This window comes from Pipistrellus hanaki (genome assembly GCF_964339955.1).
Source record: "Pipistrellus hanaki genome assembly, chromosome: X".
Taxonomy (NCBI): Eukaryota; Metazoa; Chordata; class Mammalia; order Chiroptera; family Vespertilionidae; genus Pipistrellus; species Pipistrellus hanaki.
In genome coordinates this window covers 30580393-30600317 of record NC_140524.1, presented here as the reverse complement: position 1 = coordinate 30600317, position 19925 = coordinate 30580393, and the positions used below count along the sequence as shown (strand labels likewise).

General features: G+C 37.4%; 1 protein-coding gene across 3 annotated transcripts in view; it reads right to left on the bottom strand.

The window, feature by feature from the left end:
* The window catches only part of TENM1 (teneurin transmembrane protein 1), a 915501-nt gene that overhangs the window by 743204 nt on the left and 152372 nt on the right, over positions 1 to 19925 (bottom strand). For all 3 annotated transcript variants that reach the window (XM_084870761.1, XM_084870765.1, XM_084870762.1), the window contains exon 3: positions 4020 to 4049. The gene's annotated coding sequence lies outside the window, so the exon portion shown is untranslated. The remainder of the gene's footprint in view (positions 1 to 4019; positions 4050 to 19925) is intronic.

The window sequence follows — 19925 nt, the reverse complement described above, 5'->3', positions numbered from 1 at the left end:
GAAATAGATAAATGATGTTTATGACCAATGAATGAAATGAAATACTACTTTATATATCATTTACACATGAATTTTTTCAAATGCATTACATTTAGGGAAAAGAAATTGGAACAAGACATGGTATTTAACCTCAAGTGTTCACATTCAAATTGGACAAATGCACAAAATCTAAACATGTTAAAATGTCATAAATGATTTTTAAAAGGCACAGGCTATGAGTGAGTATAATAACATATTAGGAAATAGTTCTCTGAGGGAAGGTGATGGTTATGAAGTGGAGGGTAGGAAAATTTGACAAAAGAGAGGGCATTTGAGTTGGATCTTGAACAATTACTTGAAAGTTCACTGGTCTCAGGAGGGAAAGGAGGCTATTCTAGAAGAATCAAAGGCATGATGGAAACAAAATAAACATGTTAATGAAACAGAGAAAGGTCCAGGGAGGTTGAAGTGTAGCTGGCATGAGATAAATAATGAGAAATAAAACTAAAGGTAGGAAGGGCCTTAAATGCCAGCTCTTTCTAGAGAATGAGTCTACTTGTAAAGATTCAGGGAAATGAAAATTAGATCCAATAGGAGCACATGCTTAACTGTTTTTTACATATCTGAGGGGCTATGGTGTGTTGTATTCTGTATGACTCAAACCAATAGATGGATATATTTGAACTCAGTAAAAAGAAGAGCTGATGGGGTGGTCATGGGGGTTGAAGAGTCTGCTTCAGAAGTTCTCCAGATGTTCTCAGTCACCTAATACAATGCTGTAGAAGGTACTCAAATATTGTATAAATACTAGAGGCCCAATACAGGAAAATTGTGCAAGACTAGGCCTTCCTTCCCCCAGATGCTGGCATCGGCTTCCCCCTGGCACCTGGGACCTGGGCTTCCCTGCAGCCGCGGGCAGGCAACCAGGATCCGGGCTTCCCTTGCAGCCCCAGCTTTGTCCAGAAGGATGGAAGGACATCCAGTCTAATTAGCATATTGTGCTCTTATTATTATAGATGTTATTGAAGTATTGGACTAAACAACCTTTCATATCCCTTCCAAGTGGGATTCTATTCACTCTTCCACAATAGAGCTCTTCAAATAGCTCTTTCCTGCTCTGTTTATTTTACCTCAAATACTTTAAATTCTTTTACCCATTTTGCATAATATATCTTAAATTTACACAATATTTTATGTCAATTATGTCTCCATAAAACTGGGTAAAAAAATAGTAACTACAGCATTCTTTACTCACACATTTCTGGTTCATCTCTTCTGAATACATACCATCATATGTGGTCAGCCCATGTTCCTAACTAAATATGACACCAAAAATTGAGCATACTGCTTATTTCCCAAAAAGGGAACTAGATCCCCATGTTACTAATTAGGATTTTATGCACAGTAAAAACTCAATTAACTGAGGGCCAACTAAAGAAACATTTTATTTCATGTTCTATACTCAACTTTTATGAGAAAAAGTAACATAGTAACTAAACAAACAGATATCTTGAATTTACTGAAATAAAAACAAACTCATCTCTCAAGAAGTCACGATATCCTGCTTTTCCTGTACAATAAGAACTGCTTTCAAAATGATGAATGTGGGGCCTTGAAAAAAATTCCAAATATTAAAATAAAACACAATTATGTTCACTAAACTGTACTTATTAAGGTATTAAAGTGGACTACAGTTTTATAAAAAGTTTCAACCACGAAGACTAAAGTAAAAGACAGCTGTGTTGATCTCTTAAAAACCTCAATTAGCCCAGCCCGCGAGGCTCCAAGGTTGAGTGTCTGATTCATGAATCAGAAGGTCACAGTTTGATTTCCAGTCAGGGCACATGCCTGGGTTGTGGGCTCAATCTCCAGTGGGGGGTGTAGAGGAGGCAGCTGTTCAATGATTCTGTGTCATCACTTATATTTCTCTCTCTCCCTCTACCTTCCTCTCTGTAATCAATAAAAATATACATGTTTTTAAAAGCCTCAATTAGCAACTTCTTCCCTAAGCATCTAGTTAATTAAGACTTGTCTACATTAGATTCATGTCTTTCACTATTATGTGTGAGAGGGAAGGGAATGTTTCATTTTTACCTCTGTACCTACCAGTGATCTGGCATCTAGGGGTTCAATAAGTATTTGTTGGGTGAATTAATAATATACAAATATTAGTTATTATATTAGCCTGCCTCAGTAGCCAAATTTTCTCTTTTCATCCTCAAAAAGTTGCTAGCTCTGTAGTTACATACTGCTGTCAGGTCCTACCCTTAAGATAGATAAATAAAATATGGTACATGCAACATTATGGTACATTCATCAGATTAGACTGTAAGATAGTAAAGCCAAATGGGGTCTTAAAGGTCATCTAATTTAACCATATAATTTTATACAGGTGAAATTAAGGTGCAGAGAACTTAAGTGACTTGTTAAAGGTCATATAGTTTGTTAGTGACAGAGGCAAGACTAAAACATTGTTTTTTTCTTTTTCTCAATTTTGTGAGTTTTCTTCTACAACAAATTGGCTCCATATTGTTTAAGTAAAGTAAGAAACAGATATACATATTTTGTGGTAAAACAAAAAGTTTCCTAAGAAATATGGACATGGACATATTTCTGGCAGGAGGTGGAGGATTGCATAAGGGGGATAAATAGTGTTGGATGAAGATGATTTGGGGTGGTGAATACACAGTACAATGTACAGATGATGTGTTGTGGAATTGTGCACCTGAAACCTGTATAATTTTGTTAACCAGTGCCACCCTAATACACTCAATAAAAAAAGAAACATCATTCCATTTTGACAACAGAATTTTCTGGCACAAAGAAAGCTGGTTCTCCTCTCTTTTATTGCAAAGGTATCTTGTATGTTTATTTTATGTCTTTGCTACTCTAAAATCAATCTGATGATGTTTTAAGAGACAATAAAATCCAGAATAATATGGCATAGATTTGTCTATCTGTGGCAGCAATGGAGGAATTGCCATATCCTATTATTTGTCAGTAATTTATAAGACTACAAGTTGGGCAGAGTTGCTTTGTGTTATCAAACTAATAAATTCTCATTTCATTTTTAAGAAACTGTAATTCTTGGTGAATGAATTGCCCACTCAGGGACTGTCATGAAGCAAGGTTTGGAGCACAAGTAGTGAAAAGTTTAAAGGACTGTAATGACTAAAAAAAGCTTTAAAAGTTTAGGGAAGAAATTTTCAGGCATCACTGGTAAACCTTCAGGTCTGATAGAATTTTCCATGCCCCCTTGGTTTTATATTTCAAGTGGTTTTGAATGTTATGAATGCTATGTTCAGGATGTCATCTATGGATTTTTAAAACTTTTTAAATATATTTTATTGATTTTTTACAGAGATGAAGAGAGAGATAGAGAGCTAGACAAGTCAATGAGAGAGAAACATCGACCAGCTGCCTCTTGCACACCCCCCACCGGGGATGCGCCCGCAACCAAGGTACATGCCCTTGACTGGAATTGAACCGGGGACCTTTCAGTCCGCAGGCCGACGCTCTACCACTGAGCCAAACCGGTTTTGGCTATCTATGGATTTTTATGATAAAAAGTGGTGTTGCTGGCCATGTTCCTTATGATCACATTGAGAGATTACCTATAGAAAGAAGCTTCAAAGACTACAGTCTGGAATGACAAGCTAAAATCTAGCCTGGGCAATTAAAGAAAATTTTTACTCATGGCAAACAAGCCTCAATAGGGATTCATGAGCTGCTGGTGTATAAAAGTATCCTAATATTTCAGATCGAACCTGTGCATCACACTGAGGCACAAAGCAGAGGGCAGGAAAATTAGTGTGCTGTGCACTGTCAATCCTCTAACAGTCAATAATGTGTGGACATGGAGGGAAAGAAAACTGATAACTGATGAAATTATTAAGAAAAACAATAAACACAAAAATAATCCCATTTCTTCAGTTTGTGAACTGTGGTATGATCTTTGGGAAAATGGGATACATGATGAAGGAGATTAAAAGCATTCTGAAACTAAATGGATAATCAACTCAAAAATATTACATACTTACTTTGCTGTTATGGTCAATCATAAAGTGTACCTGAAAAAATAAAAATGCAATTTCAATTAACTTGATCTTTTATGTTTATATTATCAAAAATGAAAGCAGTTTTCTCATTTACACATCAGAAAGGCCATTTGAGGAAAAGTGGGCTTTTACAACTCTAATGCTTTATGGACAAATTTTTTTCACTTTTATAATGGTAATTATAACTCGAAATAGGAGTTATCTGCAATATTTTTCATTTCTGTATCTGTTGATTGTCAACACTGGTTTTTCTGAGTCATTGTAGGTATGTGGATGAGAAAATGAGCAGACATCATTTTCAGAATAAATGACAGTGTGGACCATGGGCAGGATCGACTATTGGCTGCCAAGGTTACTGTTCCGTTTATCACTTCAAGGTCTACCTAGTGCATTTTTACTTCATTAATCAATGATCAAACACTTAATAAGTTCCTTCCAAGTCAGGGAACATCATTCACCAGACCCATCATTGCAGATCTGAGTTGGAACAGATTATTGCCACAACAGATTACTGAGATGCTTGACAAACTAGCTTATAATGTTTCATTCTTACCCTGTCAGGTAAAATTTGGCAGAATTAGGATTGACATCAAAGGCATTTCTGAAAAGGTCACGATCTTATCACATCTCTTAGATTAAGCACTGTAAGGATTTGCTATAAGTTGGTTGGGGAATCTTTAAAATTCTAGACAACTTCAAGAAGACATTCAGAGATTTCTACCCCAGTGATCTCACTAAATTTTTTGGAAAGCTGGAGGGCATGATGTTGACAGGACTACTTACTGAAATAACTCATAAGACTGGAAAATAGTTTGGTCAGTGCTTACATGATTCCACCAGCAGCCAAAGAAAAAACAGTTAGTTGATCCCACTTTTTGTCTGTGTTTTACCTACATGTCTCCACAATATATTTACCTTAGATCTGTTCCCATGCTAATCACTCTAGGCCTGGCTCCTCAGGCTGGCCCTTCTAGCCTATTCACTTAGACTCAGAACTGATCTTATATAAGTTACTGTTTAGGCACTGGTCATTCCACATCGTACCACACCACACCATATCACATACTATCATCTAAGTTCTTCCTAACTCAGCTTCTAAATATTTTGGATCATCACCACCCATATTATAAATTATCTCTATCACCTGGGGCCTCTACCATTCAAATATCTTCATTTCTACCTACTCATCAATGGTATGTGTCAGCCATGGTTCTGTTTTTTCAGTCTTAGGTCTGTTTCCAACAGTTCCTTATCTATCAATATCTCCTAGTACAGACTCGCTTCTCTAGTCAGCTCTATAGCAACACTAATTATACTAAGACTATACTGAATCGCCAGATTATTAAGATTATTATGATAATCAGGCTCAAGTATGTAATATTTTAGAGTTGATTATTATATAATATATATTAGAGGTCTGGTGCATGAATTTGTGCATGAGTGGGGTCCGGCCAGCCTGGCCAGGAGGAGGGGACAATGGCAGTTGGCTGGCCTGCCTGCTGGTCGAACTCCTGGTCAAGGGGATAGTTTGCATATTAGCCTTTTATTATATAGGATATACACTGAGTAGACAGATTATTATGCATTCAGAGTTCCAGGCCACTGCTCTTACTATGTCCCTATCCTTCCTACTTCATTTCCCCAACATTTAGCCACACACTACCCAACACATATCATTAAAGGTCCCTTTCTGCCTGGCCAGTATTGCTCAGTGGTTGAGCATTGACATATAAACTAGGAGGGTTCAATTCCCAGTCAGGGCACGTGCCCGGGTTGCGGGCTCAATCCCCAGTGGGGGTTGTGCAGGAGGCAGCAGATTAATGATTCTCTCTTATCATTGATGTTTCTATATCTCTCCCTCTCCTTTCCTGTATAAAATCAATTTTAAAATCTACATATCTTTAAAACGGTCCCTTTCTTAGAAGGCCTTCCATGATCACTTCAATAATGATAGAAGCTACCATTTTTTGAGTATATATTAGTTGACACTTTGAATCCTTTAAATGTTTATTGAGATATAATTTACATACCATAAAATATACCAATTTAGAATGTACAACTCAATTATTTTTTAGTTAAGTCAAGGAGTTGTGCAACCATAACCACAAACCAATTTTATTAATCCTCACCCAAGGATATTTTTCCATTGATTTTTAGTGAGAGTGGAAGAAAGAGGGAAAGACAGAGAGACACATTGATGTGAGAAAAACTCATTGATTGGTTGCCTCCTGCATGAGTCCTGACCACATGGCCCATTCCAGGGAGGAGCCTATAACCAAGGTATGTGCCCTTGACAGAAATCGAACCCGGGACATTTTGGTCCACAGGCCGTTGCTCTATCCACTGAGCCAAATCAGCTAGGGAACTGCAATCCAATTTTAGAATATTTACATCACCTCCAAAACATCCCCTGTGCTCATTTGCAGTCGCTCTCTATTCCCACTCCCAGCCTTTGGTAGCCACTAGTCTATTGTGTCTCTATAGATTCTCCTTTTCAGAGCATTATATATGAATGCAGTCATACAGTATGTAGTCTTTTGCTTCTGTCTTCTTTACCTTAGTGAAGTGTTTTTGAGATTTATCCATGTTGTAGCATATATCAGAACTTCTTTTATTATGGCTGACTAATATTCTATTGTATGGATATGCTACCTTTTACTCATCCATTCACCAGTTTATAGACATTTGAGTTAGGTAAAATTTCTGGCTTTTAGGAATAAAAACACTGTTATGAACATTAAAATATGTTTTTAGACATACATTTTTATTATACTTGTGTATGTATCTAGGAATAGAATTGTTAGAGCATATGACAAACTTTTTTCATATGGTAAATTTATGTTTAACTTTTTGAATATATATCGCCTTACAACTGACCCATTTAAAATATACAATTATTTGATATTAGGATATTCATAAAGTTGTGCAACTATCACCAAGATTAATTTATGAACATTTTCACTACCCTGAAAAGAAGCCTTATACCCTTGTATTCATAGTTGACAATATTCAAAGGATCCCTATAAGTTAGGTATTACATCCTTAGTTTTACAGGTAAAGAAATAGAGGTGCAGCCAAGCCACATACCGTTAAGTATCAGAGCTACATACATTTGAAGCCACTCTGTATAGCTTACAGTATTTCCACATCACCAGGCTGTCAATCCTCAGAGTCCATATTCTCTAAGATCATTGCAGAATGCTCATTTGATTTTCTGTTTACATATCTCCTTTAGTGCTCACCAATTTCCTAATCTATGTCTTACACCTCAAAAATGATGCCTTGTCTCTACAACTAAACCAAAAGATTATGAAGAACAGGAAGCCTGTACTATATCCTTAGACTTCTTATATCAGTCCCAAAAAGTGCTGTGAAAAGAGCTCAATAACCTAACTGGTGAGTGTTGGCCTATGAACCAGGAGGTCATGGTTCAATTCCTGGTCAGTGACCCGGTTGCAGGCTCCATCCCCAGTGTGGGGCATGCAGGAGGCAGCCAATCAATGATTCTCTCTCATCATTGATGTTTCTATCTCTCTCTCCCTCTCCCCTCCTCTTTGAAATCAATAAAATATATATTTTAAAAAGGAGCTCAATATTTTTATTAATGAAAGATATTCCTTATTATTAACTGAACCTGTACTATTATTAAGTGTCAGTTTTCAGTCTTTTCCTTTCGTGTCAACATAGCACCAGCAGCTGAAGCTCCATCATATTTTAAAATCACATACCCCATAACCACCTACTTTTAATTGGAATTTCTCCAGCAACATATGTATATCTGCACCATGCAGTCTTTTAGATCCTTATGTTTTACTTTAACTTGGATTTATCCTCCAGGTATTAATGTAAACATGTTAGACCTTGACTTCCAAAATTGATAAAAAGCTTCTCATGGGCAAATGCATGTCTTTTTGTTTTGGATCCTTTGTGTTAAGCAACAGTGATCAATAAACAGCCTGTGTCTAATAAATACTTCTTCCAGTGTTTGAATGCCATGGTGATAAAGGAGTCTCTCATGATGATTTGTTTTTTTCTCTGGAGTGGAGTCTAGCATTCTTCTATATGCTGAGCTTACTACTGTTGTGCTATATGCCTTTAGGAAAATCGATGCCCTTCCTTGGCTCCCTGCTTTGCCATCTGTGGCATGGGCACTGTATGAATGAGAAAATTTCACCAGTGCTTCCCATTCCTGAACCATCTTTGCAATATGCTTACTAGACCTTTTCAGTCATAAATTCAGGAGTTTCAATATCTAATAATTCTTACCTTGATATTAATGATGTGCTTACTGAAAACTCTTACCACCTTCCTACACTTTATTTTTATGAACCCAGGCAATTTTTCATCTTTTGTAGCAAATAAATATGTATTATCTTTTCCTCAATTTGAGATAACTTTGTTTCCCCTTTAAATTTTAAAAATTATTTTCTTATGTCTAGAACTCTTCCTTTCAAAGGAAAATCTACTCTCCTGGATTCCCTTCTTAGGACACATCCTTATAGCAACTTTCCTGCCTCATTAAATTTGTGTTTGCATTTTCCTTTACTGTTTTTTTATCTGTAGAAAAAACTAAGAAAAAAATATGACTCATCAACATTAAATGCTGTCATACTTCAAAAGAAATGAGGCATTTTCTTATTAGCTGATAAAAAAAACCAAGCATAAAATATAAGGAATAAAATAATTGGAAGGAACTTGTCCCTAATTTTTAACCAGAGAAACTATTTAAATGACTGTTTTATTTTTAAACAGTGCCTTATACTTTATATATAGTCCTGAAAGTACCTAAACCAGCAGGTTAATTTCAAAATGTTATTAGATAACATTTATACAGTTAATAATAGATCCTGTTACCATGGAACCTTAACTGAATTTTCTAGCTCTGGGAGTTGATTTTTTAGCAATTAAGCCCTTAGCTCTAATGTTTCATTAACAGATTTTTTATATGAATGTAATTATTTGGATGAGGATATTGAAAACATTTCCTAGTTTGCAAATGATATTCAATTTGGAAGAAAAGCAAATGATGAAGAAACTGTAATCAAAACCTTAATGACACATATTATTCAGGTGACTGAGTCAATATAAAGCAAAATATATTCTCATACTAATGACTCTTGGGAAAAAGAAAGTACATTCATAGATCTCCCTATTCTCTGATGTATCACCATCTCTACTCTTGCCTTTTACCAATTCCCCCACTCAACACACACTCCCTAAGAATAGTAAGCAATAAAAGTGCTCAGGAAAGAAGCTAAAATTCCTTGAAATTGCTGGCCCCAGGCAAATTAGAACTAGGAGATTTTTAGTGGTTTAATAATCTGCCAATGCCAAGATAAACCAAAGTAATCCTGTTTATGTCCAAGATGCTCATTATCATACATCTGGACTTGAACCAGCAGTATTGATCATTCTCTTTGTTCTGAACCATTGCTTCAGAGTAGTACTTAACTGTGATAGCTAGCCCAAGTGTTGAAACAGATGGAGAAATACAATGTTTTCATATTTGGATTATTCCCACTGAATGGAAAAAACAGAAATGTATTATCATAACTTATATGAAGAAAAGGAGGACAAATCCTAGGGCCTGATAACAAAGAATGCACACTCAGTAACTGAGGAATTTTGAGGATGTGACCAAATCATGGGGTGCTAGAGGCAAGAGCAGCCACCTGGCAGGTAAATGGCAGAGGAATAAATCTTTTAGAAAGAAACTTCAGGTATAAACTTAGAGGGTCTTTTGGTACAAACAGGGGTTGTGAGTATCAAGTGTCATGCGTTTGGTGAGTAGAACTATCATGTAAACCCAATTCAGCTGTTTTAACCAAGAATTATATTCTAGATATTTTTAAAAGGCATGAAGCAATGAAATGTTTGCAATTAGAGAATAACAGTTGGAATCATAGTTGAGTGACTTGAAACTCGTTACTAAGCTCTATAAGTTTCATTTTTCTAATTATAGAATTATTGTGAAGAAGAAGGGAAGATATTGTTTCTCATAGTAAAATAGATACTTGATAAACAGCTTTATTATAGTTAGTATTAGTGATAAAATATTTGCTTTCCATTTACCCCACCTCATGACCTACTGTTTATTGATGACAGTATTTTCTCATTGAATTTTCCAGTTTTATATTTATAATGCATCTCTTGGTAGCTGCATCTACAGCCCAAATCTATAGCGATGATGGTATACATGCAGAAATAATAAAGGCATTGGAGGAAATAAACAGAAAATAAAGGTACTGTTCCCATACATAAAATGTGTTTGTAATCTGGCTGGGGAGCTAAAACATAAGTATTGGTATGAAATGTTTACCAAGTAACATCCTATCTAATAAAAGAGTAATATGCAAATTGACCATACCCACCAACCAATCAGGAGTGAGTATGCAAATTAACCCAACCAAGATGACTGTGGCCACAGAACTGCAGCAAGCAGGAGGCTTGGGTTTCCTCAGCAATGGAGAAAACCAAGCTTCTCTGCTGTCCTGGTCAGCTCAGGCCTATACTCAAGGCTACCAAGTTTTAATTATACAATAGAAGATAAATAAATCCCAACAAAAATGGTGGCAGCCATGGAGCTGGAGAGAGTAGGAGGCTTGGGTTGTCCCCAGTGATGAAGGGAACCAAACTCCCACTGCCCTGGCCTGCCTTGGCCATCACTACAAAGTTTCAATTATAAAAGATAAATAAATCCCAACAAAAATGGCTGCAGCCACAGAGCAAGCAGGAGGCTTGGCTCCACTCAAGGCTACAAAGTTTCAATTATAGAAGATAAATAAACCCCAGATACCAAGGCCTCTGCTTGGGTCACCGGGGGGCATGGCCAGACTGAAAGCCACTACGGGCACCTCGCCCAGGCCATCCCATGCCCCAAGGGAACCCCCACCCTGATCCAGAACACCCTTCAGGGCAAACCAGCTGGCCCCCACCCATGCACCAGGCCTCTATCCTATCTAATAAATGAGTAATATGCAGATTAACCATCACTCCAACACACAAGATGGCTTTCCCCATGTGGTCAAAGATCCTGCTCCCATGTGGACACAAAATGACTACCACAAGATGGCCATGTGGACACAAGTTGCCTGTGACAAGATGGCCAACAGGGGAAGGCAGTTGGGAGGGACCTGACCTGCAAGTGAGGGCAGTTGGAGGTGATCAAGCCTGCAGGGGAGGGCATTAGGGGTAACCAGGCCAGCAGAGGATGGAAGTTGGGGGTGACAAGGCCTGCAGGGAAGGGCAGTTGCGGCGGGAGGGACCAGGCCTGCAGTAAAGGGCAGTTAGGGGTGACAGGCCGGCAGGGGAGGGCAGTTGTTAGGGGCAATCAGGCTGGCAGGGGAGCAGTTAGGCATCAATAAGGCTGTCAGGAGAGTGGTTAGGAAGTGATCAGGCTGGCAGGCAGAAGTGGTTAGGGTCAATCAGGAATGCAAGTAGGCAAGCAGTTGAGAGCCAGCAGTCCTGGATTGTGAGAGGGTTGTCTGACTGCCTGTTTAGGCCCAATCCTACCTGGATCAGGCCTAAACAGGCAGTTGGACATCCCTCAAGGGGTCCCAGATTGGAGAGGGTGCAGGCTGGGCTGAGGGACACCTCCCCCCCGGCTGTGCACGAATTTCATGCACCGGGCCACTAGTCCTTAATAAGATTAGTCAAAATATTTTGAACACTTCATAAGTGTTCACAACTGTGCTAGTCATAGTTTTAGCTATTTTACATGTGTTAACTTATTTATTACCAACAACAATTCTATAAATTAAGGACTATTATTACTTCAACTTTACAGATGAAGAAGCTAACACCAGAGGCTTAAGATAGTTCTCCATAGTCACATAGGTAGTAATTGGCAGTGGCAGGATTCAAATCTGTCTCGAAAGCCCATGCTGTTCAACTCCTCACTGTTCTGCCTCTCATTTCAATCAATCATCTACAGAAAAAGTAACTAAAGGCTGTAGACCGGAAACTAAATAATCTTATGAAGAGATTAAGAAGTACAAATTGGTAGTTACAGAATAATCATGGGGATGTAAGGTACAGCATATGGAGTATAGTCAATAATACTGTAATTACTAAGTATGGTGTCAGATGGGTAGTAGATTTATTATTGGGGTGATCACTTTGTAAGCCATACGAATGCCTGATCACTATGTTGTACACCTGAAATTAATATAATACTGTATGTCAACTGTAATTGAAAAATAAAAAATATATATTTAAAAAAAGAAAACTAAATTATTTTATACAACCAAGAAAGACTAAGTAATACACAAAGATGATAAATGTCTCTAAAATAATGAAATAAAACTCAATGCTTCATTAATGAAAAAGGTGGAACACGTTGAAAAGACCAACAAGCAGAATACTACCACCATCAATTTTTGGTTTACTTGCTGTAAAGCAAGCTATCTGAGGATATTCAGTAGCATCTAAATATATTGTCTATTTCAATCTCCATTTATCATAGACCTTTCTTGAGTAAGGACTATTTCTGCAATAAAAAATGTTGGTCATATTGGAACAATATATTTGAAAGCCACATTTTTTCACAATAATCATAATGAAAATCTTTCTGTATATTACAAGTATCTCTGATAAACAATATGCAATTTATATTGAATGATTTTTCATCTTGCCCAAATTTCATTTCTAATGGTTGCTTATGTTCTGCCACAAACATTTCTCAGATAAACTTCTTTTAGTTGTGGGAACACTTTCTTGACTATATTATTTCTCTATTGTCCTATCTATTCAAACAGGCTACAATAAAATCCCATTATGTGATTTTTCATGGGATTGAGTAAAGAAAACATCATAAAGAGGAAAATAATAAAAGTAAGATATATTGCTCCATGGAGACTTTCCTCGCAAGCTCTCTTTGTAGTAGACAGCTGTGCACTCACATCTGTTTCAGGACAACATGGAGATGGAAAGGATTCATGTGCAGCATTCCTGTTTTTACAACCCTGTTCCCCACCGCTAAAGCTTCTTTTTAAACAAGGTGCAGTATAAGGAACCACTTGAGGTGGAGATGACCAGCAGGAGAAGTCATGCCTCACTTATTTGAGACTAAGGTCACCGGTTGCCCCAGCTTCTGCACATTTTCTAGTGTTCTCCAGCTCACTTTCCTAGCTCAATGCTACTCAAAGGTTGGTGCATTGAGAGCAGCACCAGCATCGGCATCATCTGGAAGTCTGTATAAATGCAGGCTCCACAGCCCCCCCTCTGACATACTGCATGGATCTGCATTGTAACAAGGTCCCCTGGTGATTCCTGTGTATTATACATTCGTGTTTGAGAAAGCTTCTCCATGAGACAGCTGGGAGGAAACATATGAAAAGATCTTGACCAATAAACAATGAAAAATGAAAAGGCGAAATTAAGAGAAGAAGATCACAAAAGCAAATATATTTACCAAGCATCAACAAGCTTACTGGTGAGCCTCATTAACCCCATTTCTTTTCTTAATTTGTTGGGAGGAAATATCAGCCTGAAGGAGATACAAACTAGCTAAGCTGTAGAAAATTCTCACTTTATTATAATCAGAATTAGTATTATAAGCTAACATTTATTGAGTTCTTACTATATATCAGGTATCTTGTTAGATACTTTCCATACATTATCCTTTCAATCCTCACATGTACCATCTGAGGTCAGTATTTTCTTCCCTAATTCTTAGGTGGGGAAACTGGGACTCAAAAAGAGTACTATGCCTAAGTCACATAGCTAAAAATGGCAAACATAAAGCCATGTCAGTGTAACTTTGGAACTTGAGCTCATGACCACTTACTGCCTGTCTGATCTTTTCTCTATTTGTGATTCCTAGCTGTCATTTCATTCTAAATCTACTCTAGGTGATAAAGACATTTCCCCAATAGGTGCAAAAATTTCTGTTCAAGGTTTCATTTGGCTCTCCCTGCAAGTTCTCCAGAGATATCTAACTTCACCCTTGGAGGAGTCCCTGGCTTTGAATTTATCTGGCTTCCCCATCTCCCACACATACCTTGAACTCTTATTTTCTCTGTCTTCTGGCTTACCTGAATCAAACTGACTTAGCAATGGTTAGGTTTATTTTATTCTTTGTAAAACTCAACATTTTAATCTATCTTTCTGGGAGAAACTTTTGTCCTGATCCTCTTATCAACCATGTAGCTTTTCATTCTAAGCTCTGTAAGGGCAGTAACTTTATCTATCTGGTTCTTCACTATATCTCCAGAGCTTAGGACAGTGCCTAACATATAATAAGCACTAAAAAAAATACAGTAGCCTCCTCCCGTATCTGCAGAAGATACATTCCAAGATCCCTACTGGATGCCTAAAACTGCTAATACCATATAATGCCATATGTAGAACTAACACACACACACACACACACACACACACACACACACACACACACACTGAGTGGCCAGATTATTATGATCTCTGAATGCATGATAATCTGGCCACTCTATATATACTGTGTTTCCCCGAAATTGAGACATCCTCCGAAAATAATACCTAGCGCATGGAAAGATAAGACATCCCCTGAAAATAAGACCTAGCGCAACTTTGGGAGAAAAAAATAATAAAAGACACTGTCTTATTTTCGGGGAAAGAGGGTATTAGAAGCCCAGTGCATGAATTCATACATGGGTCTGGCCAGCCTGGCCAGAGGGAGGGGACATGGGTGGTTGGCCAGCCTGCCTACTTGACGAACTCCTAGTCGAGGGAACAATTTGCAGATTAGCCTTTTATCATATAGGATATACACTGAGTGACCAGATTATTATGCGTTTAGTGATCATAATAATCTGGCCACTCAGTGTAATAGTGTGGAGCACTGGACAAAGATTATTCACATTCTGGGTGAAGTGGAGCAATACAGCGCAAGGTTCCATCACATTTACACAAAATGGCACACAATTTAAAACTTGTGAATTGTTCATTTCTGGAATTTTCCATTTAATATTTTCAAACCATGGTGACCATGGGTAACTGAAACTATGGAAAGTAAAACCAAGGAAAGAGAAACCACAGACTTTTTGGGGGGACTGCTGTATTTGTTGACTGAACAAATAAATCTCAGTGAGAGTAATTTCTATGGAATGGACTTCTATCCACACTCACTCACTAGCTTATCTCTATTCACACAGTTTTAAAACCATGTGTCCACTCCTCAATATATAACTTCAATTATCTCTATTCACACAGTTTTAAAACCATGTATCCACTCCTCAATCTATAACTTCAATTCTGAACACACCCTGAACTTCATACTTATGTATCCATTTGCTTACCACTTGGTAATCACCACTTAGTTACAGTATGGACATCTCAAATTTAACATGTTCAAAATCTCTCTTGGTTTTCCTCCCAAACATTCCCCAATCTTATAACCCTGCCCCTATAAAAAGCATCCTTACTTACCCAAGTTACTCAGACCAAAAACTTTGGTGCCCTCCCCTATTTCCCTCCAATCAATCAACAAGTTTCATCAGGTTTACCTTCAAAACACCTTCTGAATCTAGTCACTGCTCACCATCTCTACCACTCCAACTTTTGTCCATATCATTCACCATCACCCAGCACCCGGACAATGGCAATAACCCCTTAGCTGCTCTCAGCATTTCAATTCTTAACTCCCTAAACTAACTTTCTACCCAGAAAACAGGGTAATCTTTCTAAAACATAAATTAGATCTCCTAACTCTTCAGCCCAAAGGCTTCCAAAGACTTCCCATCAAACTTAAAATAAAACTGAATTCCACACCATGGCTTCCAGAGCCCCACACAAACTGTCCCTGCCACCGTTGTATCTCTAAGCTCCAAATTTACTGGCTTGCTTTTTGTTCTTCAAATACTCCAAGCTTAATCCCACTTCAGGACACATTCACTTATTAATCAATCTGTTTAGAATGCTGGCCCCCTCCCCCTAGGTTTTATACAGCTGTCCCCTGCACTTAATTCATGTCTCTGATCAAGTGTAACCTCCTCAAAGAGAAGGTCCATGACCATCATAGCTAAAATAACACTCTATCTGCACTACACCATCCATTATCACCTTGTCTTTTTTTTTTCCTTTATAACATGTATTCCTAACTAATACATTGTACATTTATTAACTTATTGTTTGTGTTCCCATTAAAATGCAAGTTGCATAAAAGCAGGAGCTTGATCAATCTTTTTTATTGTATCCCTTGTTCCTAAAACACAATCTAGTATGTGGTAAGCACACCAAAATATTTATTGACTAAATGAATGGTAGTGGGTACCACATTTGTCTTTGAAACCTTCCTCATACTATTCTCTTTACAAGCCAACTAAATACGTGCATTTTCCTCTTCCATAAAGCCCAACATCTCTTAGGGTCTTTCCACAAAGATTCAGTTTCCCACTGAACAAATGCAACTATTTCTTGATTTATTTAAAAAGCATAAAGAATTACCATATTCCAATTCCGTAAAAGCCAAATCCTCCCATTTAGACCTATTATTAATTCCTGAATTCCTGGGGTCTATCAAGATTGTATTTTTTTAACCTTCATCAGTCAAGTCTATTTAACTCCACATGTATTGGTCCCCACTCCTATACTACCTCTGAGATTCAATGTGCCCTATCTGCACTTTTGCACCACGGTCTGGACTATGGAAAAATCTAGCAGCCTAAAATCCTCCTGACAGGACCTCCTACAATAAGTGTGAATGTGTGAGTGTGTGTGTGTGTGTGTGTGTGTGAGAGAGAGAGAGAGAGAGAGAGAGAGAGAGATTTAAGAGATATCAAAGTTTTCCAAACCCACCCAAATCCTTGTATTTTAAAAGATGCCAAAACCATGGTAGCCATATGCTTCTAACTTTTTGTAACAACTCTAATTTCACAGAATTTTATTTCAAGTGATTTCAATTCATTAAAGGAGATATAGTATATGTATCTTGTGAGATTGTCACCATGAATTCATTCACATATTTAGGGTGTCCCTACTTAAGTCTCAATAGGCCACTGTGGCCATAGCCCTGTTGCTCTGTTAGCCTAGATTCTGAATCCCCCCATGGACAAGTAGAGTAGCCTCTGCCTTGTCATCTGCTTACCAATATTCATTAAGAGGGTGGAAGTCAAGGAGAGGATTCTCAGGTCCATCAGTGAGAAAATAATAGTTTTCCTTTCTTACTATATGTTCCTAGTTGGTTTTAGTTGACTGTGAAAACATCATAGAGGATAGAAGGATTGTATCTAAAAAAAAGTTGGGAAATATCTTTTCATATCCTTCCATCGCCCTTTGTCTTACCTGTCCCTTCTTTTCCTCCATACTTATATCCCATCTTCTCCAGACACGAGGGCACTCGATTCCTTCACATTACTCTAGCTACCAGAGGCTTTGATGTGTCACACTTCAGCCAGCCAGCCATCTATTCAACAAATCTTGACTGAGCGTTACCACCTACTGGGAACTATGCTGGCGATGGAAAGGTGATGAAGCATGATCTTTACGTGCCACTTGCTTAAGGAGCATTTCCTGATAGCTACTTCCTTCCTTTATATCTTCAGTACTTAGACTGACAGGTCACCTGATATTCTGTCATGGTAGGATCAATTATTACTAAGTATCTTAATTTTTTGGTGTGATGGTAAATGGGATTGCTTTTTTAGTCTCTCTTTCTGTAAGTTCAGTATTGGTGTATAGAGATTCCATAGTTTTCTTGGCATTAATTTTGTATCCTGCAACATAGCTGAATTTATTTATTAAGTCTATTAGTTTCTGATGGAGTCTTTCAGGTTTTTTATGTACAATATCATGTCATCTACAAATAAAGACAGATTTACTTCTTTTCCAATTTAGATGCCTTTTATTTCTTCTTTTTGTCTGATTGCAATGGCTAATACTTCCGGTACTATGTCAAATAGGAGTGGTAAGAGTGGGCATCCCTGTCTTGTTCCTGTTCTTAGGGGAACTGTTTATAGTTTTTGCCCATTGAGTATGATGTTAGCTGTGGCTTTATCATATATAGCTTTTATTATGTTGAGGTATGAACCTTCTATTCCCACCTTGTTGAAAGTTTTTATCAAGAAAGGGTGTTGGATTTTTTCAAATGCTTTTTCTGTATTAATTGATATGACCATGTGATTTTTATCTCTCAATTTGTTTATGTGATGTATCACATTTATTGATTTGCGGATATTGTACCATCCATGCATTCCTGGGATAAATCCTACTTGGTCATGGTGTATGATCTTTCTGATGTGCTGCTGGATCCAATTTGCTAAAATTTTGTTGAGGATTTTGGCATCTATTTTCATGAGGGATATTGGCCTGTCATTATCTTTCATTGTGTTGTCTTTATCTGGTTTTGGTATTAAGGTGATGCTGGCTTCATAGAAGGAGTTGGAAGTGTTCTTTCCTCTTGCATTTTTTGGAATAGTCTTAGGAGGATAGGTTTTAGTTCTTCCTTGAATGTTTGGTAAAACTCTTCTGTGAAGCCATATGGCCCCGAGCTTTTGTTTGCTGAAAGCTTTTTGATGACTGCTTCAATTTTTTCCATAGTAGTTGGCCTTTTGAGCTGTTTGGATTCTTCCTGATTGAGTTTTGGAAGGTTATATTTTTCTAGGAATATGTACATTTCCTCCAGGTTGTCCAGTTTGTTGGAATAGAGTTGTTCCTAGTATTTTTTAAAAATCCTTTGTATTTCTGTGGAGTCTGTTGTATTTCACCTCTTTCATTTCTGATTTTGTTTATTTGGGTCCTCTATCTTTGCTTATTGGTGAGCCTGGCTAGAGGTCCATTAGTCTTGTTTATCGTTTCAGAGAACCAGCTCTAGGTTTCATTGATCTTTTGTATTTTTTCTTTGGTCTCCATATCGTTTATCTCCACTCTGATCTTTATTTTGACCTTCCTTCTGCTTACACTGGGCTTTTCTTGTTGCTCTCTTTCTAACACTTTGAGTTGTATGGTTAGGTAATTTATTACCATTGTTTCTTGGTTCTTTTGCAGCAGGCTTGTAGAGATATGAACTTCTCTCCCTAGACTGCTTTTGCTGTGTCCCATAGATTTTTGATTGTTGTGTTTTCATTGTCATTTGTTGCTATGATGTTTTCTATTTTTCCTTGATATCTCTGCTAACCCAGTCATTGTTTAATAGCATGATGTTTAGTCTCCATGTGTTTGATTTTTTTGGATTGTTTTTATTGTAGATGATTTTCAGTTTTATGCCACTGTGATCTGAGAAGATGCTTCATATGATTTCTCTCTTCTTGAATTTGAAGAGACTTTGCCTATGTCCCAACATGTGGTCTACCTTTGAAAATAACCCATGTGCACTTGAGAGGAATGTATATTCTGTGGTTTTAGGGTGAAATGTTCTAAATATGTCAATTAATTCCATCTGGTCTAGTGAGTCATTAAAGATTGATGTTTCTTTGCTGATTTTTTGTTTAGAGGATTTGTCCAATGGTGATAGTGGAGTATTAAAGTCTCCTACTGTGATTGTATTGCTGTCAATCTCTCCCTGGATATCCTCCAGGAATTTTTATGTATTTGGGTGCATATATGTTTACCAGAGTTATTTCTTCTTACAACAGGAAACATTTTAATTGTTTTCTATATTCCAAGCAATGAACTGTTTTATATATATTTTTTGTCTCTTAAACCATAACAACCAAAGCTCAGTGATATTAAGTCATTTACCCAAAGTCAATAAATAGTAGCAGAGCTGGGGTTTCTTTGACCCCAAATCTCTAGTTTGTAATTCTCTTTCATGATGGGTTAAATATCTTAACCCAAAGCACAGTCAATTTGAATGGCAGGATTTTTTGAGAGACCTATATGGTACCTCTACCATCATCTTAGAGAGAGAGCAAAGGAACAATTGAAATATGGGTGAACAACCAGTAGATAGTCCTAAACCAGCAGTAAAAAGAG